Source organism: Herpailurus yagouaroundi, unplaced genomic scaffold (genome assembly GCF_014898765.1).
Source record: "Herpailurus yagouaroundi ecotype Mexico unplaced genomic scaffold, PumYag 221, whole genome shotgun sequence".
Lineage (NCBI taxonomy): Eukaryota > Metazoa > Chordata > Mammalia > Carnivora > Felidae > Herpailurus > Herpailurus yagouaroundi.
In genome coordinates this window covers 2,535,083-2,553,687 of record NW_024412452.1, presented here as the reverse complement: position 1 = coordinate 2,553,687, position 18,605 = coordinate 2,535,083, and positions in this window count along the sequence as shown.

Genomic DNA, 18,605 nt, shown 5'->3' with positions numbered 1-18,605 from the left:
GAGAATGTCCATGTGCTTATTGACTATTTGTAGATCTTTTGTGAAGTGTCTGTACAATTCCTCATTTATTAGATTTATGCCATAATGTTGATTTGTGTGAATGCTTGATATATTTTGAGAACAATTATATATATGTATATATATATATATATATATATACATATATATATATGAGAAAATAAATGAGAAAGCAATCCACACAGACTAGAAGATATATCTATATGTGATAGATAAAAATAATTTCTATATATTTCTTACATATAAGACATGAATATAATACATAATGATTGCTATATTATATGCAATACATATAACATCATATATAATAGATAAAACACATATAATACTTTCTTCTAGTTTGTGGCTTGTTTTCTCACTTTCTGAATGGTTTCTTTTACAATCAAAAGCTTTGAGATTTGTTGAAATATTATCTGTCAATTTTCCTTTTAGAGTTAGCTTTATTTTTTTGACTTCAGAAACTTTTGTTTATACGAAGTCATGAAGGTTTCCTTCTGCTTCTCTCTAGAAGCTTACACTAAGAGATTTTATGTCTATAAGTCATTTCAAATTAATTTTAGGTACAGTGTTAAGTATGACTGAGGGCTTTTTACCCCTTTTCCAAATGGACATGCAGCTGTTCTAGCACAATTTATAGAGACTTTCTTTTCCCCATTAAAACTTATTGGCAAGGGCCACCTGGGTGGCTCAGTTGAACATCTGATTCAGCTCAGGTCATCATTTCACAGTCATGAGTTGGAGCCCTGAGCCGGGCTCTGTGCTGACAGCTCAGAGCCTGGAGCCTGCTTCAGATTCTGTGTCTCCCTCTTTCACTGCCCCTGCCCCACTTGCACTCTATCTCTGTCTCTGTCTTTCGCTCAAAAGTAAATAAGCATTAAAAAAGTGTATTGGCATTTTTGTCAAAAATAAGGTGATTATATAAATATGTGTCAATTTTTAAACATTCTAATCTGTTCCAGTTATTGTGGATTAGTATGACAATATTACATTGTCTTGAATACTACAAATTTATAGGAATTCTTTGAAATCAAATAGCGTGCCTTTTAAAATCTAGATTATAGGGGCGCATGGGTAGCTCAGTCGGTTGGGCGTCCAACTTCAGCTCAGGTCACGATCTCGCGGTCCGTGGGTTCGCGCCCTGCGTCGGGCTCTGGGCTGATGGCTCAGAGCCTGGAGCCTGCTTCTGATTCTGTGTCTCCCTCTCTCTCTGACCCTCCTCCGTTCATGCTCTGTCTCTCTTTGTCTCAAAAATAAATAAACTTAAAAAAACTTTAAAAAAAAATCTAGATTAGCTTGGCTATTCTAGGTTCTTTGCATTTCTCTTGTTAATTTCTCCAAAACCTGCTGGAATTTTATAGCAGAAATTTTTAGCTGGAGTTTTATTCCAAATTGGAAAGAATAGACACCAAGTTGTATATAAGGTACATGTTGTTTTCCCTATTTTTATGGCTTCTATAGTTTTTTTGCCAGTGTTCTGTAACTTTCAGTGTAGGTGTATTGTGTATCACAAGGCTTTCATAAGTTTATGCTCACTTTTGTTTTAGTTTTGTTCTCATATGTTTTCAATATTTTGTCTTCCATTTCTTTGATGTTAATAGTAGATAGAATTAAAAATGGCCTTTTGTTTATCATGAACAGTTATTAATTTGCCTATTACATCTAAGGTATATATTTAAAAATTTTTTAATGTTTATTTATTTTTGAGAGAGAAAGAGACAGAGTGTAAGCCGGGAGGGTCAGCATAGAGCATGACATGGGCTCAAACTCACGAACAGTGAGATCATGACCTGAGCCGAAGTCAGATGCCCAACCACCTGAGCCACCCAGGCACCCCATATCTAAGATATATTTTTTAACATAATCCTTAGGATTCTATATTTCTACATAGACATACATAACTACATATAAAGGCAGATTTACTTCTTTCTTTCCAATTTTTAAGCTTTTTCTTTCATTTTCTTTGTATTATAATTGCTAGGACTTCTGCTACAATCTTAACTCAGAGAAAGTAGAAGCTTTGCTTTGTATCCAGTGTTTGGGAAAAATGCATTCAGTATTTCACTGTTAAGAAAAAGGCAAAATGTGAGCTATGGGTTATTTATAGATTCCCTTTACAGATTGAGAAAGTGCCCCTAATAGTTGTTTCTATCCTTCCTTCCTTCCTTCCTTCCTTCCTTCCTTCCTTCCTTCCTCCCTCCTTCCCTCCCTCCCTTCCTTCCTTCCTTCCTTCCTTCCTTCCTTCCTTCCTTCCTTCCTTCCTTCTTTCTAGAGAGAGAGAAAGCAGCAAGCACCTGTGCACAAGCAGGGGAGAGGCAAAAGGAGAGGGAGAGAGAGAGAATCTCACGCAGGCTCCATACCCAGGCCCAGCATGAGGCCCTATGCAGGGCTTGATCCCAAGATCCACAATATCATGACTTGAGCCGAAGAGTTGGTCACTTAGCCGCCTGAGCCACCCAGGTACCCCTCCTTTCTCTCTCCTTTTCTTCTTCTTTCTTTCTTTCTTTCTTTCTTTCTTTCTTTCTTTCTTTTCTCTCGATGACTTTCTTCACAAGTAGTTGTTAAAAGTTTATCTTTTTTTTTCTCAGCATCTTTTGAAAGGTTCATGTTTTCTCTTTATTTCATCCTTGTGCTGAAGCACATTGATTGATATTTCAATGTTAAGTCAAACTTGCATTCCTGAGATAAATTCATCCCATTTCACTTAATCTCTGTAGTTACTATGAAGTAATTATAAGTATCCTCATTTTACATGTAAATGAATTGAAACATCAAGATATTAACTAACTGGCCCAATACAAAACACTTAGTTTTTAAATTAAGGGAGAATTTAAGAGAGGTTATAGATTTAGAACTGGTTTTTTAAGTTTTCTGATGAAGAAAGTGCAAACACTCTACTTGTATTAAAAAGAAGCTACAGGTAGACTAGAGACTATAATGTGAGAAAGGAAACAAATTTATTTGAAAATCTCCTATACAGTGTACTGTAATAGCCTATTCTAAGCACACTTTCCACAATATGATTTAAATTCAAGATGTTCTGACTCAGAGGTATGGTGGGCTGTTAATCATTTATTGCCTGTTTACTGTGCTCTTTTGCATAATTTGAATAACTTTGGCCTTAGTCTGTGGTAGTCATGTAAGCATTTAGCCTGACACAAGGAAGTGCTATAAATTGATTAATTCTATTAATCAATCAAGGGGCTTATTCTCAGAAAATTCAACAACTCAGGGCTTTAATTCTATGTCTACACTGTTACATGAGGTGTGCAAGTTTTTTTTCAAAATTTCTCCTTTGCAGAAAACTCCCTATCTGCTAGAAACAGATGGGCTGAAGGATATTTTAATCAAATACCCAAACAGATGCAAAGAAAATTCATCATCAGTGAACCACAGCGTTAGAATAAATTGATACCTTTTGTCTGTCTTGCCTATTGAGACGTTAGTCAATCATCAACAGACTTGTCTCCTTTAAAATGTGCCACAAGAGAGTTTCCAATTAGGGCACATTGGCCAGCACAAACTAGCCTAACTGATGGCAAGTGTCTTAATGACGTTAGACAGATATAAAGATTGAATAATCCAATTATTAACAGGAAAAAGGTGGAAATTTAAATTTATCTTATTGTGTAAAAAAAATCTTAATCTTGGGTGCAATATTTACTATCATTTTGGATTTAGGCTAATAGCTTTGTCTTTCTCATTCTCAATTTTCTGATCTTTAGAGGGTTATAAAATAAACCGGTGGGTGTTTTATGAGATATAAGTATAATGGGACTTAACTGAAATAATCTTATTTCATATAAAGTACTCCATAAATATGATATGTTATTATTTCCATAATTATATTGTTATTTTAAAGGATACTGCCTCTGGATTTAGAGATGTTTCTTCATGCCATTTTGATCCTAAAATGAAATCCTTGATGATTTTGTATTAAATGGAATCACCATTTTAATCTTTTTAAATGTCAGATATGAATACGGTAATAAATGTTTTTAATGGATCTCTTTTCTCAGTACAGCCTTTGTACTCTGATTTTCCTTCAATATTAGTTGGGTCTGAGACAAATTATGGAAAACACAGTGGATTCTCTTGCATGGGGAATTTTTGTCAAATGAAAACAAACGATAAACAAATCCATCCACTTATTTCACTTAACTCAGAGAATTTTGGAATAGTTATTTGTGAGCTAAAAACTAAATACAAACATTTTTTAATCAATGTTTTTTCATTTATATCATCTTACATATAACTTTCTACATACACACTTGATTGCATGCATACATGCATGTATACGTAAAAAAAGAAGAGAAGTAATATAGAAAGTAATATATTAAAAATGGTGTCACAAATTAGGAAATGAATGTCTTACTCCACTTGTAGTTACCAAGTTTGTTCATTTGTTCATTCATTGATTCATCCATCCATCCAACAATGAAATTGTGATGTACTTGTTGTATATATGTATCAGACATATACGTTACAGTGGTAAAAAAGTCATATATACTCTGGCCTTATGGGGAATATATTCTGTAGCAAAAAGGGCAATAAGAATATATACAAGGCAAGCCTTCTCCCTTCTTGATTGTTTTCCCTTTTGTTTGAGCCAACTCTGGCTGGCAAGGATTTGGCTCTGGCAGGGATGTGTCCCTTGTGGGGCTGAGACGAAAGATCTGGTCCAGGTGATTGGCATTGTCAGACTACTTGGGCCTGATAAATGGTTTGGTGTGTGTGGCATGTTTGTGGGTCCATAATCCAGGATATTCCTGGGACATTGCTGTGTTTAGCAAGGCTAAAACCCATGAGGTAGCTATTTGGCCCACATGTTTGGCAGAGCTCAGGCCAAAGAAGCAGACTGTGAGTTTGAGAGATCAATTACATTCAGAGAGATTAAACAAATTAGTAAATATAGAGGGATAAGATAATGTGAGTTAAGTTTCCTATTGTCAAAGAGGTGGTAAAAATATGGAAAGGGGAAGATCTGAAATAAACCCTGAATTGCCAGGTTGTAATAAGAGTTATCAGTGTGAACTCATAGTTTATTTTTATTTTATTTTATTTATTTTATTTTGTTAAGTTTATTTATTTTGAGAGAGGAGGGGAGGGGCAGAGAGATAGAGGGGGAGAGAATCCCAAGCAGGCTGAAGGAGCCTTGTGCAGGGCTTGAACTCATGAACCATAAGATCATGACCTGAGCCGAAATCAAGAGTCGGATGTTTAACTGACCGAGCCAACTGATGTTGAAAAACTTGAAATTTTGAGAACTACAGAGAAAGGGAGATTTAAAAATGTATGTGTATGTGTAAGTGGTAGGCAGAATAATAGTCCCTAAAAGACTCATACCCTAACCCATGGAACATGTCAATGTTACTTCACATGACAAAATAGACTTTGCAGATGTGGTTAAGGTTAATAACCTTGAAATAGGGAGTTTGTCCTGGATTATGTAGGTAGGCCCAATCTAAGGTGGATATTATCATTATACATTGATGATTTCCTTTTTAAAAATAAATATGTTAACATGTGTATTTATAGATTACTAGTTGATATTCACTAATAATTTTCCTCCTTTTTATCTGTTGTTAAATTATATTTCTCAAATATATTGACTAGTGTGTTCTGTCTCTTTCTCTGTGTGTGTCTTCTCTTGTGTAATATACTGATTGATCTTCATAAATCTTTGATTATTTTAATGATCCTTTTTTCTCTATTTGAATTCATTAATCTATTTTTTGTTCATCATTTGTCTCTGAATATCTTATGCTATTTTGTTGTTCATTCTCAAGTACCCAGAAGTAAGCTAATGTTTAATTATTTTCTTCTTTAATACTGAAAGCATTTAGAGCATTAAATTCTCCTCTTAGTACAATGGGTTTACATGCCATGTTTTGATAACCAGCAATCATGTGGTCATTATCATAATGTAAAGTATAGTCTCTTGGACTCTAGAGTTGTTTAGGATGTTATTGTTGTTTCTTGTTTTTTTAATGACTTACTATCCTTTAATGTATTTCCTTTTATTATTATTAATTTGATAAAAATACTGATTTTTTCAATGCTTGCTACATTTTATAAACATTTTATGATTTAAAAATTTTGTTTATAGTGTGTCATGAATTCAAAAAATCAGTTTTCATAGTCAAAATTAAGTGTACTATTACAAGGCTTACAGAATTATAGGCATACCACTCAATGTTCACAGAATATTAAACATATATGATAGCACTTGATATAATATATAATATTGCTTATTAATGAAGATTAATAGGTTAGCAAGCTTTCATGGGAATATAGTAATGAATGAAACAAGATTTACAAACACATTTGTGTTCTTGGCCAATTATCTATACCTGATGCCTCCCATGCTAGGTCTTGCTCTCATTGTACTAAATAAGTGAACACATTTTTCTAAAGTTATTTTCAAAATGCATCATTTTTTTTAACGTTTATTTATTTTTGAGACAGAGAGAGACAGAGCATGAACGGGGGAGGGGCAGAGAGAGAAGGAGACACAGAATTGGAAGTAGGCTCCAGGCTCTGAGCCATCAGCCCAGAGCCCGACGCGGGGCTCGAACTCACGGACTGCGAGATCGTGACCTGAGCTGAAGTCGGACGCCCAACCGACTGAGCCACCCAGGCACCCCAAAACGCATCATTTTGAAGTTAAAATTAATTTGTTAGACACATTATTTACAAAGCTCGTGATTAAGGAGTTAGTCAATGACCTTTACTCTGCCATGAGTCCTGACCATTCTAACTCCTGTACAATACTCATCTAACATGATGTCCCCAAAGATGTTATGGATATACGGTTCTAAGAGTTTCAGACTATGGCAGTCCATCACAGATGACTTTCTGGAAGTCTTCTAGAAAGCATTTCACGAACAGGTGTTTCCTTCTGATCCACTGCCCAAGATTTAAAAAAATTGTTTCTACCTATTCTATTAAAATTTGAGTGTTTTTTCAATGGCATGTACTTAGCTAGGCATTGAGGACATAAATATGAATTCCGTCAGGTCACTAATAATCTAGTGGAGTAAACAAACATAGTCAATTAATCAAGAACATGCAAAACTGGGCCACCCATCACAACTGAATAAAAGGGAGAGATACATTGGTCTAAAAGTCTAGAGGAAAGGGATCCTACCTAGTCAGGGAAGATTTGGAATGCATTACAAGAGAAATAAATTGTTTAGTTCAGTTCTAAAGAACGAGGAGGATTTTATCCTTACAAACATGAGGGGAGAGTTCATTCTATATAGAGAAGTTTTCACATGCAAAACAATGTAGCAGGATTGAGCCACTGAAATTAGGAATATAACCGTGGAGTTTAACATGGAGAGAATGAGGGGGAACACACTGGGAAACAGTATTGGAAAACTAGACAATAGCTATACAAGAAATAAACAAATAAAACAGTTAATATTTCTCTTGAAGATTTAATGGCTATAAGTGTTAAAAACACCATAGTTCCATCAAGTACAAAAAATTTAAATGTCAAGACTTACTTCAATCGTATTGAAGGAAGAGTGTTTAAAAATTTTTCCAGGTGACTTATGCACATGACTGTGATGGAGTAGGTTGTGGCACATTAATACCCATTCCAAGAGGGATGAGATGAGGAGGGAAGGAAGGAAGGAGGAAAGACAGGAAGGGAGGAAGGATAGAAAGAAGAAAGAAAGGAAGGGAGAGAGAAAAAAAGAGAAAGAAAAGAAGGAAGGAAGGGAGGGAAGGAAGGAAGAAGGAAAGAAATTCATGTTTGAAGGTATCCTAATCTCTCCCTAAAGCTGGAATTGAAATGAAATAAAGCTTCTGGGGTGAGCCCCAACTTTTAACACACTACTTTTCACAAGGCATTTGATCATAATTGGCTTGACATAAGAGACAAAGCAGAGATACAATGTTGGATAGGAAAAGAAGAAAAGCCAGCAGAAGAAACTTTCAATACTAGAGAGACAATAAGGAAAAGAAAGAAAGAAAGAGGAAGAAAGAAAGAAAGAAAGAAAGAAAGAAAGAAAGAAAGAAAGAAAGAAGAGAAGAAAAGAAAAAAAGAAAAGAACCTTATGGACTGCCAAAATAGCCAGGATATGAGGGGTAAGAAGTGAACCCAACAGCTAGCAGTGATTTTTCCCATTAGATATTTATTGATTAACCTGCACAGCACAAAAGGGTAAGAAACCATGACCAATACACATAAAAAGCAGAGCTGGCTTAATGGCAGTCTCACAGTCCTGGAAGGTAAAAATAATGTATTTCAAGGACCACCGTAGTAGAAAAGCTTCTAGAAACCCACAAGACTTTCAGATTGGATCCCTGGTAGCCTCTATCCTACAGGAATTCCTGAGTCAGAAATGGAACAACCCTTACAAATGCAGGCAGCCTAAAGTCAGCTTAGGCTTTCATGGCTTTGAGGTGATATATCACTCTTTCTTTCACCTGTAAAAAAATAGAATAAAAACTGTATTTTCATACAAAAATATCTGGCATACCAAAAGAAATTTATAACGCACACACACACACTCACACACGCACATACACACACACACGTGCGCACACACACACACACACACACACACACACACAAAGACCCAGAAGAAAAACTTACACCTGACAAATGCAATAGAAGAATAACCATATGGAGTCCAGATTTTGGAGTTATAATATTCAACTTTTAATTAATACTTTAATTTATAGTCAGGATTTAATTAATACTTTAATACTCAGACTCTAATTAACATGTAATAAAAGAAGACAAACAAGATAGAAAATTTAACCAGAGGCTTGATTCAATGAATAAAAAATCAAAAGAAAATTCTGGAACTGAAAATTATAATAACCAAAATTATGCACATAATAGTTAGGTTTAATAGCAGATTGAACAGAGCCAGTGAGATTATTAGAGATGATTGGTCAGTTTAAAATCACCAGACTGAAGCCAGGAGAAACAAAAACAGGTAAAATTAAGAAAACAAAATAAGAATAATATAGAATATGTTGAAAAAGTCTGACATACATATAATGGATTCATATGATAGATTCACTGCAGAAGAAATATGTCACTGATAAGAAGCAGTAGTTGAGGATATAATAGCCGACGCATTTGCAAAGATGAAAGATATCAAGCTACAATGTGTAAGAAACAAAAGTTGGATAAATATAAAATGTTACCCCGGACACATTATAGATAAGCTACTGAAAATTAAATATAAGGAAGAACTATAGAAAAATGCATATTATCCTTAAAAGATCAACAAGATAGAAAGCTGATATCACCAGAGAAGTAGACTCCAGGGGGGAAAAAATACAATGAGTTTCTTTAAGTTCTTAGCTAAAACAAATGCCAAATGGACATCAATATACAGTGAAAATATCTATCAAAAATGAAAATAGGATGTAGACATTCGCAGATCATGCTCCCCTCCTCCCAAAATTAAAAAAAAAAACCCTTTTAATATACAGTGCTAGCGTACCTGCACTAAAAGAAATTATAAATAAATTCTTCAGAAATGAGAGAATTCTTCCAAATGGAAATGGTGAAAAGCAGGCAGGAATAAAGAGAAATGAGCAAGAAAATATGTGGATAAATGAAAACAATAATAATGGCATAAAATAACAAGTCACAATCTCAATATGTACTATATATAAAATTAAATGCATGGGAACAATAGAATCAAATACTGAAAGTGGTGTTTAGACTTAAAATATTCTAAGATCTTGGAATTGTGTTATAAAAGATAAAATATTAACTTATATTAGACTAACAACTGAGTGATTCTTGATCCAAAGTAAAAAAATGAATAAAAATATATAACTAAGAAACTAACATGGGAAAAATTAAATAATAAAAACACTTAGATAAGAAAGACAAGAAAATTCTTTAAAAAGTTATATAAAGCAAGTGGTAAGACTAGAAATAAATGGCATGATGGTAGATGAAAATAAAGTATATCTGTAATTGTATTTATTAGAAACTATTTAAATACTGGAATTTAAAACTTCATATAAAAATGAAATCTTACTTCCTCCCTATAAGACATATAAATATAAGGCACAGAATGTTTGAATGGAAAGGAATGGAAATGATATCCCATGCCAATGCAAACCCAAAGAGAGCATCTATTTTTTGTACTAATATTGGATAATATAGATATGAAAGCAAAGGTGCTACTAAAGGAAAATAGGAACATTTCATAATGTTCAAGGATTCACTTTACTAAGAAGATAGAGTAATTTTTAACTTACATATACCTATTTTCATAGCTTCAAAATGTGAAATGCAAAACATGATCAGTTTCTAAATGGAGAAATACACAACCTCACAATTTCAGTAGAGGACTATAAAATTTCTTATGCAGTAGTTTATAGAGCAAGCAAAGCAAAACAAACAAAAACAAAAAAAATTAAAAGATATAATAGAGCTGTACAAAATGATTAAGAAAATGAGTGAATATATTGGTAAATGTAGCAAACAGAGCCCAACAGTTTTTGGGCATTTTACCCTCTCAAGCACACATAGAACGTATACCAGTTGATCATAGGCTGAATTATACAGAAAAGCAGTTTGGAAAATCTTAAATCACACAGAGTTTTTGTGTTATCTTGCCACAGTAAAATTAGATAATTGAAAAATAATAACTGAAAAATAGATAAATAGTAAAGAGTATACTCCTAACTTTAGAAATTAATGTTTTATTACATAAAAGGTATAACCTCAATATGAAATATTTTTAAATTAATGGTAATGGAAAAATTACTGGTCATACTTCTAGGTTATATTTAATGCTGCGCTTATGGGAAGGTTTATTACCTTAAAAGCATCTATATGAACAGATGTTACAAAAACATCTATTTAAAAGCGATAGTCATGTATGAAAATAAAACAAAACTATGATCAAAAAGGCAATTGAATGGAATATAATAGAATGGAATTTCTTTAACCAATAAATAATATCTTCAGAAAAGCTTACCACAAACATTACATTTAATGGGAACTAATCAACACTTTTAATAAAGAATGAAATATGGAAAATATTTTATTACCTAAGATACTAAAAGCTATCATTACCTGAAGATATTATTGTAATTATAACAAATTCAAAACTGTCTATAGCCAACTTATTAGAATTAAAAAAATAACTTACCAATTTAAAAAGATAATACACAAAAATCAATTTTAATATACTAGCAGTAAACATTAGAATTTGTAGTAAAATAGTAATATTTAAAATGTAATCAAATATTGTTTAAAAACATTGGAATTAATCCAACAAAAATATACATTTTTTATAAATATACAAAATATTAGAGAAAAGTAACAAAATGAAAGGAATGTTTATGAATTAGAATTCTCAGTTTTGTAAATGTTTCTCTTTTATACAAATTCATCTACAGATTCAATTCAATCCCAATTAAAATATCATCAGAGTTTTGTATGTGTTTGGAAATTGACAAGCTGATTTTAAACTATTATGGAAATAAAAGGCCAAGAATAACCAAAGCAATGTTAAAAAATATTGTTGGAAGAATTATACTTTCAGAAATCAATATTTTAGAGCTTTAGAAATTACGGCAGGGTGATACTGCAACAAGGATGAAAAACATACCAACACCGCTAAATAGTATGTCCAAAAAACAGACACCTGTGTTCACTTGGTTTATGACAAAGTTGGCTCTCTTGAGTAGTTGGGGGGAAAAGAAAGAAAGAAGGAAAGAAAAAACCTTTTTAAATAAATGATGCTGGTTTATCAGATACCTACATGAACATAAATCTTAATTCCTCACTCTCACCACACACAAAAATTAATATCAGCTGGATTACAAATATGAGAGAGTTAAAAATGGTGCCTCTTGAGGAAAACAAATAAAACATCGTGACTATGGGATCGACAAGATGTTCTTAAAATTAATAGACTCATCAAAATTCATAAGATTAATTACACGTCTTTAAAGAGTGACTTTCTGTTCACTGAAAGAACATACAAGAGAGCAAAAGGGCAAGACAACAGACAGAATGTTTCCAATGCATATACAAAACAAAGGACTTACACCAATCAATATATAAAGAATTAATAATCATTTAAATTTACAAATGACCAAAGCACCCACACCAAGAAGTGGACAGAATTCTTGAATAGATACTTGCAAAAGAAGTATATAAATCCATATTGGAAAGGGGAAAACATGCTGAACATCACTAGTTAGTGTGGAAATAAAAATCATAAATACCGTTGTGTACTACTGTATTTTCCCCCATTAGAATGACTAGTTATGAGAGATTGTCATTACAAATCTGAGGAAGAATGTGAGGCCGGTGCAATTCTTATATGCTGCTGAATAGTGGAATTGCTACAATCACTTTGGAAATCTGTTTGTCAGTTTCTCCTAAAATTATGCATGTATAATCTATAACCCAGTGATTTCAATTCTATATTACAATCAATAGAATTGTATGCCTGTGTGCCTTAAAATGATGTATGAAGTATTCATAGCAGTACTATTTTCAATAACCAAACACTGAAAGCAGTATGACTGCCCAGAAGGAGTAGAATAGGTAAAGGGTGTGTTCAAAGACATGGATTAATCATGCAAATGCAGTGTCCTGGAAACTAAGCCAGACACAAAATAATGTATACTGTACCATTCTATTAATATGAAGTACACAGAAGGACAAAACTTATATAGTGTGCCAGGTGTCAGAATGGTGGTTAACTTTGCAGAAGATGGCAACTGATATAAGGGTAGATAGATACTTTCTGTTATTCAGTTGTATTGTGCTGTTAATGTTCTGTTTCACAATCTAGATAATAGTTAAACAGTGTCTGTTCATCAAGTAATACACTTGAGACGAGAAAACCTTTGTGTGTATGTTTTCCTTCAATAAAAGGTAATTACTTACAAACATATTCAGAATTATTTTTCCATGTAATTTTATTAATATTTTTATAGAGTATAAATATTTTTCTCTTAATTTAATGGTTTAACAGACATATTTGAATAGTGTTTAGTAAAAAAAATTAAAAAGCTTTTGGGGAGCAAGGATTCTAATATTACTCTTTAACTTGATAGAGATATCTGTTTACTCCATCTATAAGTTATACCACTCTTTTAAGAAACAATGTTATTTTAGAAAGTTTATTCTTAGAACTACCAAAAAATGAATTACCTCAACACTGAGAGCAATATAAAACCTACATTAAAAAAAATAATCAGTTTCTCTGTTGCAAATTCTACTCTGGTAGGGTGAGGCAAAATCACCTTAAATATTTAAGAAACATGAAAATAATAAATATTCAAATTGCATATTGAGGGCGTTCAGCTGGTTCACCCTAAGATGTACTCAGCCATAATTTGATATTTTTGTTTTGCTCCCTCAGGCTTTAAAGTGTAAAGTCCTCAGTTAAAACCCAAAGGGAGATTTTTATTTATATATTTATATTTTTTGTATTTATTTGTATATTTATTTTATTTCCCCATAGTTGTGTCTCACAAGAAAACCAGTAATTTAATGAGAAATACTGTGGGCGCAGGGACATCAGAGCAATGGGTTGAGACCGTTCCCCACAAAATCTATAAGGCAGGACATCCTGGCTGCATTTGGCCTCTGCTAATATCTAGACTTTTGTGTCCCTCTAATCTGTGTTCTAGGCTGACATTTCCTAATACTTTGGGTATATGGATCCCTTTTGAAAGTGATAGAAACTGTGGAAACTCTGCCTAGAAAACATACAAATGCATAGTTTGACATATAAATTTATGGATTATATGAATTCCTGTGACAAAGATGTATGTGGTCATAAGTTATTATAAATATTGCCAAAGTAAGATACTGTTTTTCTTAATTAAGAACATCACCAAAATTTAATACTTCAAACCCCCCAAATTAGGACTGGCACCTCTACACATATTATTGTGAATCATAGAAAAGGTGAAATGCAGGAAGGGACTGGTAATGGAGAAATTCAGCTCAGAGTTTGTTCAAATGGTGCAGTTGAAAGAGAGAGCCTAATGAGGCTTTGTAAGAGAGAAGAAAATAATGAATTTGGCAGATGCATCTAAGGATGATTTGGCTGTATTGGATAACTGATCAGAAATGTGCAGGGAGTTCTTTTCTTATAAATGCAAACAGATTTTATTAGGGAAAAAGTTTTAAAGGAATAATTTCAAGAAACATTATTTGTCAAAGGAGGCTTTACTTTGTCATTCTGTGTTTGGGAACCTTTACGAAAGTACTGGCTTTACCTTTAAGAGGTATTTCTCAGCAGAACCAACTTTTCTGGGCATATTCGTAAGACTTATTCAGACAACCTATGACTTTTAGAAAACATTACCCTTTCAAGTACATTAACATTTATCAATGATAAGTACCCTATGCTGTTTCACCTGTCATTATTTCTGTGTAGTGGAATTACAGGCAATTTATCTTATGATTTCTGATTTTCATTGCCTCAATTCCCCAGGCATACAAAATGAGCACGTTGACTTGCTGTATTAGTTGAATTTGTTGTTTAAGTCTTAAGATACTCTTAAGGCAAAGTGATGGATCCCTAAAGGTAGACTTTAAGGTGTGTAAGGTGCTCTTTGGGATGTAATGACATTACCACAATCCCTTGATTGATTTGCTGAATTCACTCCCAAGAACATGCAAACATACTCAAAGAGGGATTTTGACCTGGATCTCATAATTATAAAAATAAATTCAAAATCAGTTTTAAGTCATCACCTGACTCTTTTTCTCTGTATTTATGGACATAATTGATCACCATCAACTCTCAGTTTTTGAAATGTTCTGATTTTGCGAGACACCATTTTCTCCTTACTCTCAATCTATCTATTCCACAATCCTTCATTATATATTTATTATTATTATTATTATTATTATTATTATTATTAACTTCTTTTCTTCTATCTGTTGATTAAAAGTAATTGTTTCTCAGGCTTTTGGATTTAAATTTTTTTTCATCTTATGCTAATTTGCCTCCATGGTCACAGTTTCTACTTCGGGGTTTTGTCTGCATTAGTTGAGCCAATACCTCTCATAGTTTAAGTCCTAATATTAAGTGTTGCCATGGCATTCAGTGAAGCCAGGAAGGAGTCAAATGGCCTAACTACAAGTTCCCCTCTCTTGTGATGCCACCACAGAAATGGTCCCCTAGCTAAACAGCCTTCCTTATCAAAAGGACCGGTTCTTGCTATTTCTGAATAGTAAGCTCAGGTCCCTGCCAGCCTATGGAATTATTCAAAGAAGCCAACCATATCCTCCCATTGTCACTGGGGGCACCACAACTTGTTGATAATACAAAGCTGGCTTCCCAGAGCCCCTGATTTTTCACTGTCCCCAAGTGCAACACTCATGTAACCATGCATGGCAAGATGTGTCCTCCTCCCCTGGGCTGTGAGCATATGTAACTAATAAACTATTGTTATTTCATCTGTCCATTGTTAGGTGTTATGTGATTGGACATCCTCATAAACCTTGAGTGGGATCCTCCAATGTAGAGAGTAGGTGATTAAAACACTTCTGTAAGTCTTCTCCTGTTGAAATTGAAAATCAGTTTTCCCGGGGCACCTGGGTGGCTCAGTCGGTTGGGTGTCTGACTTTGGCTCAGGTAATGATCTTGTGGTTCATGAGTTCAAGACCCACATCAAGCTGTGTGCTGACAGCTCAGAGCCTGGAGCCTGCTTCAAATTCTGTGTCTCCCTCTCTCTCTGCCCTGCCTCTGCTCATGCTCTGTCTCTCTCTCTCAAAAAAAATTAGCATTTAAAAATTTTTTTAAACGGAAAATCAGTTTTCCCAAGTTTGTGTTTTTATGGGATTGTTAGTAAGAACAGTAGTTTCTAATTTTGACTGTATAATTAATGTATTGTGTGATCTTATTATATATCTTCTCTTTCCTTTAGCTGGCTCATCTATTTCAAATGTAACCATAATAACAAAGAAAAATTAACATATTTTATAAAATTTTACAGTTTTCAAAGTGCTAGCATATATGTAATTTCACATAATTTTTAAATAATTCTTTATAGCAGTTTTTGCTATATTCATTTTTGCACCCAGCAGGTACATGGTGATGCCAGGACTTAAGCCTGTATCTCTTGAGTCCTGACCCAATAATCTTTCCAGCCCTATCCCAGGTCCCACTACAGGGAAGCCTGCCAAGGAGCAGGCTATAATGAATGTTGTCTTCTTTAAAATTTTATCTGGACTGGTTCAGTTATATTGTGTCCCTAAACTCTAATGTGTTGCCTTATTTTTACTGTAATTGCAAAATAAAACTTGGCTTGTCAGAGGCCAATCAGAACAAATGAGCTGAGGTATGGCTAAAATTTTCCTGAATGTCATACTGGCAGTCATGATCTCCTGCCAGAAAAGAGAAAGACAATTTAGAAATTAGTGGGGTGTATGTCAATAGGATGCAGAGACAAACATGAATTATGATTTTCACCCTTTTTCTAGGAAAAGTCTTCTTATCTTAGGTCAACTCTAAACATTGATGAGGTGAACATAAATATGATTGCAACAGGTCCCATTTTGCAATACAGAGGTCTGAGAGGCTGTAAGGGACAAAGTATTTAGACATCCATGTAGTAGTCTCTGGCATTATATGAAGACTGATTTGACAATCTGGTAGGTTAAGGCTATCAGAGGTAAACTCCATTCATGGGGAAAGAACTAGTTAAAAATTTTAAGAGTCTCAACAATGTGCTGAAGTTTTAAACTGGTATTCCAGGGAAAGAAATCCAAGTACGGGAAAACAGATCAGGTAATAAGGAGTGACAAGCAGCTTTCTACCTGTGTTCAGGGCGGAGCCCAACTTTTACCCTCTAAAGGTAGGAACTGAATAAGAATGCAGTTAAGAACATTCACTGAAAGTCCAGTCACAAAGTCAGTAAACAATTTTTTTTTTTTTTACAAAAGAAATGGCATTATTCTAGGTATTGCCTACATGAAGCATATTGGCTCTGAGTGTTAGGGTTAAATAGCAAACCTACTAGGTAATATCTCCCTCCATTTCTCTCCCTCTCTCATGACACACATAATCTAGGATTCCCACAATGTTGAAGGACTTTAGTCTCACCTGTAATGTTCTACATTCACCATGAAAAACTCATCAAGGATAATATTTCTCTGTAGTCTTTTTTTTTTTAATTTTTTTTTCAACGTTTATTTATTTTTCGGACAGAGAGAGACAGAGCATGAACGGGCGAGGGGCACAGAGAGAGGGAGACACAGAATCGGAAACAGGCTCCAGGCTCTGAACCATCAGCCCAGAGCCTGACGCGGGACTCAAACTCAGGGACCGCGAGATCGTGACCTGGCTGAAGTCGGACGCTTAACCGACTGCGCCCAGGCGCCCCAATTTCTCTGTAGTCTTAATGAGACTTTCCTGAATCATTCCAAGGGCATTCCTGCAATTCTTTTGAGAACTATGGAATCAAGAAGGTCATTCCCTTTTTTTCAGGAGGAAGGAAAGTTAGTTTTATATTTTTAACCACGTTTATATCTGACAGAGTGGCATATGCAAAAAGCATATTCATTTTCTTTACACACACACAGAGAGAGAGAGAGAGAGAGAGAGAGAGAGAACACAGACCAGAGGGAGAAAGCAATGCAGTTTCTCAACCCAATAATTTCTCAAACTGAGTTATTGTTAGTTTGCCTCTGACAAAGAAGTCCTTCAGTTCTGTACTTTGCTTGATAACATTTGGATTTTATTGAAAATCTCCACAGAATACCTCTGATCAGTTTTCTTAGATATGAATGGATTTTTACAACCAGGCTCTCCATTCTTTGCTTATAGACCGATAATCTTTTTCAGTGACCATACTCTCCCCAAGTGTGTGAGATATAACCATGATGTCCCAAATCAACATTTGCCACAAAAGCTATAGCAAGATTTCACTGCAGCTCTCAATGTCCTTTCTCCTTAATTTGGCTGATTGGAAAATACATTACTTTCTCTGTTTTAAAATGTATTTCCTTGGTATATAATACATTTTATTTCCCATAATATAACTTCTTTTCCACAAGGTGAAGTCAAAGAATAGATATGGAACAACAACAACTCTTACATCCATGATAGTAAAATAATCATGGTTGGAGGTAGAATTTACATATATGATATTTGGCAGTAAATGTATCTGAGTCACTTGAATTATGTCATTCATGTAGGAGGGAAGGGATACTGAAATCTTGGAAAAAATATCATTTGATAGTATTACTAATTTCAACTCTGAAAACTGTTACATGACTTCCTGGTCTTCATTTTAATAGTAAAGACATGTATTCACTTAACAAATATATATTAAGTGATTTCCATATGACAAACCATGCTCTTGATACCAGAGCATGTAACATTGAATGTAACACACAAAAATCCCTGCCTTCATGGATATCAAAAATTAATAAATAATTTAAATATAAATAAGAGTAAGAAAAGATAGCAGGCTGGATTAAGTTTAAATAACTTCACCAAGCAGATAGAACTCTCACTGGAAATTGACATTTCAAAATTCTGAGTAAATTCCCTTCCAGGCAATTATTACAAAAGCCAGCTTAAGCCCACCTATATGCATAGAGAGTAGAAAAT